Source organism: Nyctereutes procyonoides, unplaced genomic scaffold (genome assembly GCF_905146905.1).
Source record: "Nyctereutes procyonoides isolate TBG_1078 unplaced genomic scaffold, NYPRO_anot_genome, whole genome shotgun sequence".
In the NCBI taxonomy this organism is placed as follows: Eukaryota; Metazoa; Chordata; class Mammalia; order Carnivora; family Canidae; genus Nyctereutes; species Nyctereutes procyonoides.
In genome coordinates this window covers 3,713,206-3,726,471 of record NW_026575021.1, presented here as the reverse complement: position 1 = coordinate 3,726,471, position 13,266 = coordinate 3,713,206, and positions in this window count along the sequence as shown.

The following is a 13,266-nucleotide window of genomic DNA, read 5'->3' as shown; positions in this document are numbered from 1 at the left end:
AAAACCTAGATGGGGTCAGTGACTGTCAGAGTCGAATAAGAGCCAGCAGTACATAAACTGCTCTGTCCTCTGGACATTGTTGAGGAACACATTTTTTTTTTTTTTTTTGATGTTGCATGTGTGTTGATGGGAGGAAAAGTGAATTCATTCAGCTTATTCAAGGGAGATGAGAGGCTTTAAAAAAAAAATCAATGGGCCAAATTCTGCTTTTTCTGCATGTGTCTATCAACACTGGTGAAGTCAAGATGCACATAAATGAAAGCAGAAGGCCATCCAACTCATTCTAGATATTGGCATGTTTTAGCTTTGTCTTGAAAAGTGGTGTTTTGTATGACACACCCATACAAAAGGTTATGTACATAGCACCTATTTTTACTGCCTATGATTGACAACCCAGTTTCTACTGACGTACCTTTCCTTTAAGCTGTTGGAAGTACGTGAGAAGACTTCACTTCACTCAAATGAATTTAACATGATTTGGTGAGGAAAAAAAATAGGTACTTAGAAAATGGTGTCAGGAACCAATTTACTAGATGGTCCTCAGATAAAGAACAGGCCACCGGAGTCTCATGGGGGAAGTTAATTATCCCCTAAAGAAATGGAAATTCTGATCCTCTTAGAACACACTGTGGAAGACAGAAATGAATCAAAGAATTTTTGAATGGAAAACAAGAGCTAAAAAAAAAAAAGGAAAACAAGAGCTGCAGTTTTCATAAAGCAAGTTCAAAATGTCCAATACGTGTCATGGAGAGTAACAGATTACTTTCTAGGAAATTCAGTTTGCCATCATCATGGGGGTGGGGAGATTATCAGGAAATTACACCGGGCCACTGATGATTTAGTCTTCCTTAACAGACCATTTCACCAAACAGGAAAGCCAAAAGTCTCGGACAACAACTGCAGCTAGAAAGGATGATACTCTGGCAAGTACCCCATATTTAGGTGATATTATTTCAAATACCATAATCTCATCCTCAAAATATCAGAGGACATAGAGGAAATGCATTTAAGTTTCTTCAGAATGTGGTGGAATGATATGGTCCATACAAAAAAAGGATTCCTTTTTAAAGGTAATGGGTTGATATACAGTGGAATAATTCCAAAATAATGTATGAATATCATATATATTCGTATACATTAAAAGAAAAATTAAAAAGAAATTTAAAAATACACAATATCTGTATCAGAATACTTTAAAAAGGATTTCTTCATTATCCTTACACTTTCTACATTTTATAACTAGCATGCTTAAATATTAGAGCGGAGTACAATTATTTAAAGAACTGCTGTCTTCTACATACTTGTGCAATGAAAAAAATACAACTCTTGGATTTATAAGCTAAATCAAAAAATGCCTTAAATATAACAAAGTAAAATTTCTTGATATTTTAATCACATAGGTCATTTCTACATCAGTTCATTTGAATTAAACATTTATAGATCATTTCCATATACACTTACTGAATGCCTGTCCTATCCTGAAAAATGAGATCCCAAGAGTTTCTTGAACTCTATTAATAGTTTAAAAATTATGTTAAAATAAAGCATTTTATTTTGTCCTCACAACTCTGTAAACTTTTATTTTCAGCAAATGTGTCGATGAGAAATAAAGGATTTAGGGCACATAGGAAATAAGAGAGGCAGATTAAAAGTAGTGTCCCTTCCCATGCTCTGCTTTCTACTATTGAAATTGCTTCCTAATAACTGAAATAAAAGATTCAGTATTTTTTATTCAGTATAAACTAAAGGTGTGATTTGTGGAAAGGTATTGAGATAGAGTAACCCATCTAATTCTTTGTAAGACAGTAATGGCCAGTGACAAAATGATTCCAAAAAATAAGGATGATTCCCGCTCTCTATGGAGCTACCAAAGAGGGTGGATCACGTTGGATAACAGAATACTGTATGGCACATTTTGTAGGAATGGAAAGGCAGCCAGTGCGAATGGTATAGAGGACAGGAAAGATAAAGTGAAAGGAGATGAACCTAGAGAAATACATAGAGGGACACAGCATTAGGTTGTGAAGGTAATGTCACGAACTTTAGTGTTCCTCATTAAAGTCTAGGAATCCATTCAGCTATTTTAAGAATATTCAGATTTTATTTAAAAAATATGTCTTATAATATGTAGAATTGTCGGAAACAAATGTGATCACACAAGTCACTGAGAAAGATCACCATTGGTCTCTGTGGTTCAATAATCTTCAAAACTGGGTCATATATGGCTATCTACCACTTGCTCTAAATTATGAGCCAAAATATATATAGGATCCATTAACTCCAGCTGTTTATATATGTTTCTAATGGAATTGTGTTTTAACTACAGACTGTGTGATCTCTAAGGAAAAAAAAAATTCTGAACCACTGAATACTGCTTATTCATTCAAATGAGTAAGAACTACTTGATATCAGACCTCAGTCAGGTATGTACCCAGCTGCTGATTCAATTGTTTTGCTCTAGGCCCTATGTGATTTTCTCCTTAGCAGTAACAATTTCTAACAATAAATGTTTGCTTACTATTGTATATATGGTAACAAGTAGATTTTTAATAAAAATATTTGAAGCAGTTGCAGGAATTAAACATGTTAAAAGCCAAACTTCACTTTGCCAGTGAGGCTTGCTAAAATTACTACCTGCCAATGGTCAATAGGCTAATATTGCTTCTTAAGGACCTGGTAAGTTGCAGCACCTGAAAATGATTAATTTTAAGAACTTAATCCTGTGTATTGAGACCTTGTGTAGCAGACATGGCACTGCCCCCCACTTAGAAGCCCTGAGTAATTAATTGAGGGATATACCTGCTGTCCCTCTAGACTCTCATCACACTCCTTCCCAGGCAATGCTTGTCTGGGTTGATTCCAGCCAATGAATGAGCACTCTGGGGCACAAATGAGGAGCATTTCTTTGAGATGTGGGACTTATCTGATGAGAGGCTTCAGTTCTAGGACCCCCAGCTGGCCTTGCCAAACCTTTCTTGAATATGCACTGCACTATGAGACTCTTTCTGTTCAAATCTGTCCTCTGCTCTTTTTCAGCATCATTGCAGCTTTGCAGCTAAAGGCTGTCTGCACCTTCTTCCTTTCCCTTATTATTTTTATCCTTAACCCATATTTCCTGCCATCATTCACTCACCTATCCAATTTTATCTTGCCATATGCTTTTCAGAGGAACTGTACAAACAGAAGCATTGCAAGGGGTGGTCTGAGAAAACAGGCACCCTAATACGAAGTTAGCAAGGCCCCAGCTGCTGATGTTTTCCTTACTAAAGATCTCACTGTTGGTGCCCGGAAAAGATGTCCTATAGGAGGGAAAATCTCTAAGAGGCACAATGATACCACATTTTAAAGATATGAGGGTAGATGGGTCCTGATTTCCAATATATGTACTTGGGGGGGGTACAGTTCCCCTATTACCCCCACCAAGCTATTCTCTACTACCAGCCACGTGTCCTACAGTACAACTCAATTCTAACACTATCTACTTGGAAATGACGTCAGATTCTAGGTGTTGAGGGCTCAGTCCCACAAGACTGTCCCCACTTCAGATGCCAATGCCAAGTCCAGGTTGTCTGTGCTTCTGACCCATCAACTATCAGCTCCTAGGATGCCCTCCTGGGTTTAATTTGCCAGAGTGGTTCTGAGAAACATTATTTCTATGTAACAACCAGATTAAGAGTGGAACAGGCTTAGAGCTTCCACGCTCCCTCCAAGCATGCAACTTCTCCAAATCTCCCTGAGTCCACCAACCTGGAAGCTCTCCAAACCCCAACCTTTCGGGTTTTTATGGAAGCCTCATAACATAAGCACGATTAATTAAATCAACACAGCCCCGGTACTTGAACTCTATTGCCAGCTCTTCTCCCCTCCCTGGAGGTCAGGAGGGTGGGACTGAAACTTCCAACCCCCTCATCACCAGTTGGTTCCTCTAGCAACCATCCCCTATCCCTAGGTGGAGACCAAAAGTCACCTCATTAACATAACAAAAGACACCTGGAGCAATCCCATTATTTAGGAAATTACTTGTTAAGAGCCCTGCCAGAAAAGATGAAGACCAAGTATTTCTTACTTTAAATCACAATATCACAGAAGGAAGCAATGCCTACAGAGATAGTAGAGCCCATGGTTACTGCTGAGCTGTGTTGATACATTGGAGAGGGATAGTGCGACCCTGAAGGTCATTCATTAGCAGCTAAAGGCTACATATGAAAGCCAGGGAGTCTCTTTAGTAATTTACAAAGAGGCACTTATCACCTGGAATGGATGACTAGACACAGCTGAGCAGTGGACTGAAGCCCAGATAGAATAACAGAGCTAATGTGACATTTAAATTTCCAACCAATTGGAAATTATGCTAAAGTCATTATGCTAAAGTCAGACCCTTACTGTTTGAACTTGGGACCAAGTAACATGGGATGAATCTATCTAGATGAATGTATCAAAAGATGTTAGCTTTACAGAGATCTCAGGGTGATGTAGGCAGCCAGGTCCGAGGATGCAGAAAGAGTTCTACAGACCAGCCCAAGAAGGTCCTTGGCTTCATGCAGGATGAAAATCAAACATGGCTTGATGGAGCCAGCGAGAAATGAGAGCAGAGTATACTGGAGATATAGAGAGAGCAGATACAGATGGAGTGAGCATCCGAAAGACTGAAAGAAAAAGGAGCACGGGTCTTGTCTTTGCTTAGGGGTGTGGAGTTTTTATTGAGGGTAGTGGTCTTGATGTTTATGCATCAAGCAACTGGTCAAACGAGGATGAACATTCATGTGTCCTTCATAAGTTACTTATGCCCTGGATCTTGGGGTCTCTGCGTCAAGGCATTTGGAATCAGTGGTCTTGGAGAATGTTCAAAATGACCCTGTCCAGAAACTCCTTATCTATTGTGCTGGAAGCCTCCAAAGAAACCATCAACTCCTTTACTTTTATACACTAAGGCATGTGTAAGGTGGAGGTGTGGGTCCTAGCAAGAATAGAAGCAAGAAAAGAAGCAAAGAAATAAAAAACAGCTTTTTATTTCATGGGGTCCCTTTAGTTTCCCTGTCTTGAGAGCTTCAGAAGCTGCCAGCTTAATTCCTAAAGCCAGCATTTCTCCAACTCTGGAAGATGCTACAGAAGCCTCTCCTCAAGAAGTGCTACACAGGTGCGACACTCAGAAGTTGTCTCCATCTTCTCTCTTGGCTTCTAGTCTGATTAGGGTTAAATTCCAAGAAAACTCAGCTGCAGATTTGCAGGGAAGGAGGAAACTAGATTCTAAAAAGAGCTGTAATGATTAGATAGACTTCTCAGAGGAGGTAAAAGAGTATTCCTGAGACTTATTTTGAGAATACTGGATCACCTCAACTAGGATGTAAGACTTGATGAACAAGAAGTTATTGATTTACAGGCATTTTCTCAGGATACCAGATTCCACATTGAAACAAGAACCCCACAAATTGGGGCCCACTCACTTGTAATGGCTTCTGAATTGTGGAAAAAGCGATGGTCAACACTGAATAAAGTATAAACCCTTGACTTGTCATGGCAGGTGGTAGAGTAATAAGGAGCTGAGAGTAGTAGAAATCCTGGGATGGATATAAATGTGAGTCCAGAAGACTCATAGGACAATGTCTCACAGGTAAGCCTAGGGGGCATAGTATTTATTCATTAAGACTATGAGAATGCACTGCTTAATGGAGCACCAGCATCACCAAGGAGTTCAATGGTGACTCTCCTCTGCAGGATAACCTTGAGGTGAAGAGAGCCATCAGCGAGCCTGTTTTGATGGTATGGGCAGAGAATAATATAGCCTTAGAATAAGAGAAACCTAGCAGCAAAAGTGACAGTGCTAACCTGTCAAAAAGCCAGGGTGTCATACCTACTTTAACTATTGGCACTGTAGAGGGGCATTCAAAAGGACTTGAGACACAGTAAGTTATAGAAATAATAAACAGATTGTGGTGGCTGTAGGGGTGAAATAGATGGATGGTGCTTAACATCTATCACCAGGAGAAAGTGAGAATAGATTAGGAGGAGGAAGATAGTTCTATTAATGAAAAGTCATAATCCTTTGCTCAATGCCTCGACTAAACCCAATTTTTATATCCAGACTCTGAAGAAGTATCTGGGTCCCGAGGAGGAAAGGCACCACTGTGAGTGTGCACTATAATAAATCCTCTAGTCTACTGCAAAGTAGACCTATGGCCATTTGACAAGGTGTCTATAGTGGAGACAAGAGGATGCCCAAGCATTACAAACACTGAGGGAAAAAGGTTATGATTTCAGTGATACCTGAAGACCCAAAGCATCAAATCAACCTCCTATTAGAATAGCATGCCAGTTACATTTCTGCTCAGAGGAAAAAAGCCAATAATTTTTGAGAGCTTATGACTTGATAGGCACCAATAACATCACTTAGTAACATTCACGTTTATTACATCACCAATATTATTAGATGTGCAACTAGCAGACATCATGGTACGATACAAAAAGCATGGCCTTTTAGGCCCACTGCATTCATGGGCCTACCCCGTGGTTATTTCTCCAGTCTCTAGCATATAATTGGAATTGATATACTTGATAGTTGGAATAACTGCCACATTTGGTTCTTGGTTTATGGGGTAAAGCTATCATAGTGGCAAAAGCCCAAGTAGAAATCTCTGAAACTGAGCCTCCTCACACACTGGCCAAAACATAAATCCAAAACAATGAAATATCCTGGAAGAAGAAAGGGAAAATGGTGGATTTTAGGCCATGATTAAAGATGTCCATGATGCAGAGACACTCATACCTATCATATATACATTTATTTTGCCATTTGGTATCTGTAGAAGGTGGGAGGATCTGGAGAATAAATGTAGACTACTGTAATTAGTAGTGTCCCCATATAAATAACTGAAGAAGAGGAAAATGAGCAAAGTTAGTTTATGGATAGCTTACCTTTCTATGTGGGTGCAAACTGGAAAAAAAAAAAGTAGTGCCCTCGAAAGACAATGGGGAAATGATAATCTTCCAATTATTTGAATTGCAATAATTGTGCTCCTCATTTACTTTATGTAGAAAGGGAAGTGCCTCAAGAGGACATGATAGAGACAGAGAGAGATTGAGATAGGGACAGAGACAGAGATTCTCGGGCAATGGTCAATGGCTTGGTTATCAGATCAGGGCTGGAAAGAAAGAGGTCTTCAAGAATGACCATAAGAACATCCAAGATTTGGATGCCTGGGTGGCTCAGAGGTTGAGTGTCTCTGCCTTTGGCTCAAGGAGTGATCCCGGGGTCCCGGTGTGATCCCGGAATCCCAGGATGGAGTCTTACATTGGGCTTTCTGCATGGAGCCTGCTTCTCCCTGTGCCCAAGTCTCTGCCTCTCTCTCTCTCTCTCTCTCTCTGTCCCTCATGAATAAATAAATAAAATGTTTTTTAAAAAAGAATATCTGGAATTGAACAAGTGGATGGACATTGGGATTGGGCACAGAGAGTGAAAATTTTTGTATCATACATTACTGGCCAGAAGCAATCACCCAGAAAACAACAGGCATTGAATAACAAATTTTGCAAAATGACTTGGCCAATAAACACTAGTGAATCATCACCCTGTATACTCAGAACTGGCACAATGGGCACATGAACAAATGTTTGTGGTGGCAGAAAATAAGGCTATAACGGGACATATTCTTTACTAGAAGTGCCCACAGTAAATACACAGAGGAACAGATAAGTATTTTGTGTATTGAATGCTTTTCCTGATCACAGATCCATAATCAGCAGCACACTTGAGGTCTTATGGAGTGTCTATTCCATAGGGATATAATGCACGGAACATAGCATCTAGTCAGATAATCTACTTTACAGTGAAGGAGATGTGTGAGAGCATCTACGACCATGGGATCATAGGATCCACTGGTAGAATAAAATATTGTGCCATCCAGAAGTAGTTGGCCTCATAGAGAACAACTGAAGTGCCAACTCTGAGGCAACCCTCTGAAAGAATAGGATAACTTCCTCTAGGATGCAGTAAAATGTGTTAGAGAACTTTATATAAGGATATATATCCACAAGGGACAAATATTTGGGTCTACCAGCCAGGGAGTGGAAGCAGAACTGGCTTTATTTACCATTAGTCTTAATGATCCATGGAGTGGTTTGTGCTTCTTGCCCTCGGAGTCTATATGGTTGGAAGTCCTAGTCCCCAGAAGGGTGTACTTTTGCCAGGGACACAGCAAGTACTCCAGTGGACTATAATCTATAGCTGTTTCTAAAGCACTTTAGAGTCCTTGTGTCCAGGGACCAGCTAGGTAAGAAGAGTTACTGTCATCACAAGGGTAATGGATCTTGATCACAGGAGGAGGTGTGACTACTTTTACACAATGGGGACAGGGAAAAAGAAGTATGGAATTTCTTGCAAGTCATATTCCATTTTGGTGTCTATTTTCTAGAGATCTCTAACACAGTCTGGAATGGTCTAGACACTTAGGACAGTCTCTGTCATGTTAACAATGGTTATATAAGGTAAATGTCATCATCACCATCATGTCCATAAGAAGTTGGTATTCCAGAGGTCAGCACATTTGTTCAGGATAAGAGCTAGAAAACTGTAGAGCAAAGTCCACTTGAATCTAAGGCTGGTTACTTTCCACTACACCTTAGAGTGATTCCTCACTTTCAGCCCCCAGTTCAATTAGTACCTAGGCCTTTGGAATCCAATCACTTCTCCATGGCAACCATTTCAACTTGGCCCAAGCCCCCAAATCCCTTTTGATTTCTACCCTTCAGCCACAGTGGCTCCATTTTTGTTACATGCATAATATTTCCTTCTGCAACAGGGTCAAATAAAATCTCTTTCCCACCTTCTTTCTCTGGTTAGTTTCTCTTTATATATTAGATCTTCTGGAAAGTATATCTAGCTTCCATTTAACTACAGTTAATATTGTGGATCACTTGATTAATTTTAACCCTTCCCCCACTTATGTAATCCATATGAGACAGAGATAATACCTGATTTCACCTTTGCTTTGCCAGCATTTTATATAATATATACCACAATAGACCCTCACTAATATATTGTTGAAGGACTGAAGAAAAGGTGAAATGAATACACCATGCTTCTTAACACTTGGTTTTTCAAACATATATTGTATTTGTTTCAAAATTCATTCTAATTGCAAAAGTTGATTAGAAATGGATGGCATAAATTTTGTGCTTTACATGTCATATTTGCTAATAAATTTCAGTCACTATATAGTAACTACTTAATCATAAGTTGAGAGACTAAGAGCTCATCAAATGAGGGTAGTACGAATGGTGACACCATTACATTTGTCAAACCAGAAAATTATCACTGGGGTGACTTTGAAAAGCACGAAATTATCACTTTTTAATTTTTTTCTCATTTTTTTTCCTAATAATATCCACAAATCCAATTGTAAAAAACAAGAAAGGTTTGATTTGTCAATTAAGAGAATAAAATTAATGATACTGGCTGTTACTCGCTTTTCCTCTGCCTCTATGTACAGAGAGGATTCAATCCTTCCAAACTTTTGAATTTGTATACAGCTGTCAGGTAAATTATGGCCATGCAATGTGACTGGATGTGAGGCATACTCAATTTCCATATCCCACTTCCTCTTCCTTATGGATACTTGCAGCACATATTGGGATCTGAGAGCATTTTCACAAGGATCCATGAGTGTGCAGTACAAAATTCTGAGCCATGTAGCAAGAACAAGAAGAAAATATTTATTCAAAGCCATTGATATTTGCAGGTTATTCTTTCACACATTAAAACATATTCTATCTGGACTCTTAAAATATATATTCCTGAAAAGGTATAGAAGTTGTGTGTAGGAGGGTGTATCTACCTAGATATGTATCTTCAAATTCTTAGGTAGCTGAAATAGTAAGCAAAGAACTACATAGATGGAGCAATAACTGAGCATATGATCTCCATAGTTATTTGTGTCTTAGATGCCACATTTTATTATATGTGATATCTACTTCACATTTAGTGGTCACCAGATTATGAATTACATTTATTAAGAAAGATTTCTTAAAAGTTTACTATGTAATTATTATTTTTCCTGTCTTGAAGACCTGAAAAGACTATGGTTTGAAGTGGTTATGAAAATTACCTGGTAAGTAATTAATATAAAACTTATAAAGTCCTAGAACAAAAACAGTCTCTTAAATAAAAAACAAAAATATGAGCTTCTAACATTTTATGTTTTGTGCAATAGTCCACCAGAATGTTTCAAAAGCATGAAGCCTTTTTAATTTTTTTATTTGGTTGGGCTATTCTGTATGTGTTTGTTTTCACTTTTCAATAACATAAATATATGTAATAAAATTTCCAGATGGAAAAAGTACTCTGCTTTGTATAAACTATTTCATTGTTTTAGGAAATGGTTTTAATCTTGATGCTTTTTGCATAAAAAAGCAAAGGTAAAAAAAAATTAAAGGTTGTAAAAAAATGGAGATTTTATAATATATCTGAAATATATATGTTCACACATATAGCATCCCATAATATAAGTATCATTAAATATCTCACCCTTTTAATTTGCCTGTTCAACTTGTCTGGAGTTCAAAGAGCAAAAGCAAGGAAATGTATGTATTTCTGTATTTCTCTTTTATCTCTCTCACCTTGTTTTGATGGATTAGCTACTGTAGGGAGTGCTGCCTTACAGCAATTGATAAGTAGATACTTTCGCAGGGTGAGAATGAAAAGTTTTCAAAATGTTACTTCTTATAGTTCATAAACTTCTGCTTCACAACAATTCTTAAGGAAAGAAAATCTTTTTTGTTTTTTTTCTTGATTCTTGAGAAAATAATACATCATTTCTTATCCACAAAAATGCACAGTTAATAAAATATATTTGAGTTGGCTTCCCAGTCACACAGTAGAACATTCAAACCCATTAATAAATAACTGAATTAGCTATAATTCACTATGTATAATCACCATTGTTAAAATTAATTGTCTTAACATTGGAGTCTTTAAATTATTTATTTTACCAAAATCCAATTTAAACTTCAATGTACAAAAACTTGTACAAAGATAATTAAATAATCAAAGCAGCGTTTATCATAATAGCAAAAACAAAGGAAAACAAAAAACCCCACAATAATCCAAATGTTGAACAGTTAACACAACATCCTATGTCTATATAAGGAAATGCTACTTGCAATAAAAACAAATGGAATGGGGATCCCTGGGTGGCGCAGCGGTTTAGCGCCTGCCTCTGGCCCGGGGCGCGATCCTGGAGGCCCGGGATCGAGTCCCGCGTCGGGCTCCCGGTGCATGGAGCCTGCTTCTCCCTCTGCCTGTGTCTCTGCCTCTCTCTCTCTCTCTCTGTGACTATCATAAATAAATAAAAATTTAAAAAAAAAAAAAAAAAAAAACAAATGGAATGTTGATACACACTGATACATTCATAGCAAGTGAAAAAAGTCAGACACAAAATAACACATACAGGTAATTCAATATATATTGGATTCAGAAAGTGCAATCTATAGAGACAAGCAGATTAGTGGTTGCCTGGAGTAGAAACTGCAAGACAGGATTAATTGTAAACCATCACTTTGATGATGGATATTCTGGTAAATCTACTAAAAATTATTTTACTGTCCTTAAAATGGGTGAATTTTATGGTATATACTTACTATATCAATAAAATTGTATAAAATTCTTAATTTGATATTATTGAGAAAATTACAAATGAAAGACTATAAGGAAAATCAATCCTAATTACAATAAAAAATGCTTAATATTAAGGAAGAATATCCCTAAAAATATTTATAGTAAAATAGGTGTTTGAATTTTATTTCTGACATTTTGACGCATTTTATGCTATTCCATTCTAAAGTAAGATAGTTAAGATAAAAATCGATTCACACATGGCATTTTCATCATGTCTAAATTATATGGATAATTTGCAATTTGAAACCAGTAAGAGGTACTCAAAAACTTTAAAAATATCATGTTATTCTAAAATTTATGTTTTCATAATTAGTGACAAAACAAAATAATATTTGAAAATCCAACTTATGTAAATAACACTAAAAAAATTTAAAAAACACAACTGAAATCTCAAAAAAGTAAAAAGTATCAACTGACAGAGTATAAATGATACCAACCAGACTCAAGTATATTTTTTAAATTAAAAAAACACAATCTCAAAGTGAAAACAGCCAGTCCAAAAGTCTATCTACTGCTTTGATTCCAGCTATATGACATTCTGGAAAAGGCAAAACTATAGGGAGAGTAAAAGATCAGCAGTTTTCAGAGGTTAGAGGGAGGGTAGAGACGTAAACACAGAATTTTTAGGGCAGTAGAACTATCCTGTATCATAAGATAATGGTGAATACAAATTATTATGCATTTGGCAAACCTCACATAACTAACAGAAAGAATGAACAATAACATAAACTATTGACTTAATTAATAATAATGCATCTATATTGGTTTATCAGTTGTAACAAATATACCACATGTATACAAGATATTAAAAATAGGGGTAGCTGTCTTGTACTGTTAGTGGGAATGCAAACTGGTGCAACCACTGTGGGAAATGGTATGGAGTGTCCTCAAAACATTAAATATATCACTATGCTATAATCCAGCAATAGTACTACTGGGTATTAACCCAAATCTTACAAAAATACTAATTCAACGGGATACACTCACCCCTACGTTTATAGCAGCATTATTTACAATGGCCCAGATATGGAAGCAGTCCAAGTATCCATCAATTTATGAACTGAAAAAAAGATGATGCATATCTATATGTATGTATATAGATAGATAGATAGATAAGATATATGTCTGTATATCTGAAGTAATAGTTATATTCAGTCATCAGGCAGTTGTTGAGTATGTGATGATAGCTTGACAATCATCAAGGAGCTAAGGAACATAAACTGATGACAAGAAAGAAAGAAAGTCATTCCTCTCAGGGAGTTTATAAACTTGCTGAGGAATCAAAATTGTGCCTGGAGAATAATTTAAGAAAGCAACAAATCATACAATTAATATTGATTTCCCAAAGCATGATTTACATGCCATGTGGTGTAGGAAGATGCCTTTAAATAATACATAAATGAGGTTTTATTTTAAAAGCTAGTTTTTAACATATTAGAAAAAAACAAAGAAACGACAGATCAAAGCTGTCATTTAATGGACAGTATAGTTTCGGCTAGAGATGGACTTACTTGGACATTAGGACAATTAATCTATGGGTAATTAGTCTAAACATCACACAGGTTATATATATATATAAGTTGATATATATAAAATGA